This window comes from Rhodnius prolixus, unplaced genomic scaffold, assembly GCF_049639745.1.
Source record: "Rhodnius prolixus isolate KJV_2025 unplaced genomic scaffold, Rpr scaffold_12, whole genome shotgun sequence".
Taxonomy (NCBI): Eukaryota; Metazoa; Arthropoda; class Insecta; order Hemiptera; family Reduviidae; genus Rhodnius; species Rhodnius prolixus.
In genome coordinates this window covers 307,614-308,476 of record NW_027411635.1, presented here as the reverse complement: position 1 = coordinate 308,476, position 863 = coordinate 307,614, and the positions used below count along the sequence as shown (strand labels likewise).

The window sequence follows — 863 nt, the reverse complement described above, 5'->3', positions numbered from 1 at the left end:
CCAGTAAGCGCGAGTCATAAGCTCGCGTTGATTACGTCCCTGCCCTTTGTACACACCGCCCGTCGCTACTACCGATTGAATGATTTAGTGAGGTCTTCGGACTGGCGGTTATTCTTTATTAACTTTGTTGGTATTGATGTACGCTGGAAAGATGACCAAACTTGATCATTTAGAGGAAGTAAAAGTCGTAACAAGGTTTCCGTAGGTGAACCTGCGGAAGGATCATTAATAAAGAAAAAAAATTATTTAGTTCTTGCATTTATGGTAGATTTAATTTTCCAACCATATTTGCGTGAAAGTTAATAATTTATTTTTTAATATTAACCTTATAAGGTTAAATATTAAAATTTATAAAAAAAGAAAAGTTGCAATTATTTTTTAAAACAAAATTATTACCCTGAGCGGCGGATCACTCGGCTCGTGGGTCGATGAAAGACGCAGCAAACTGCGCGTCGTCATGTGAACTGCAGGACACATGAACATCGACATTTTGAACGCACATTGCGGCCCTGGGATTCTATCCAAGGGCCACGCCTGTCTGAGGGTCGTTAAATAATTGCTAGCATATATTTTTTATATAAAAATAGTGCGCGCAAGTTTTTTTTTCATCCCATTATTTTTTTTCTTTAAAACTAGTAGTAGCAGCAAGCCTCTCACACACAAAGTATATTTGTATATTGGGGTTTTTGCTATATAACTTTTTTTTAAAGGAAAAAGGATATGAAAAAAAATGAAATGTCCTGTTTTTTTCTATAAAAAGTACACATCTTTTTTATAGTAATTCAGCATTTTTAAATACTTTATAATTTATTTTTTTTCCCCTTTTTCTTGTCATTACTTAAAAATTGCTTTCTATAATGTAA

General features: G+C 33.7%; 1 non-coding gene across 1 annotated transcript; it reads left to right on the top strand.

Annotated features, from left to right (window-relative positions):
- Positions 1 to 393: 393 nt before the first annotated feature.
- On the top strand, positions 394 to 548 carry LOC141462107 (5.8S ribosomal RNA). The gene has a single exon (XR_012463108.1). It is a non-coding gene; the product is annotated as a 5.8S ribosomal RNA (ribosomal RNA).
- The last annotated feature ends 315 nt before the right edge of the window (positions 549 to 863 follow it).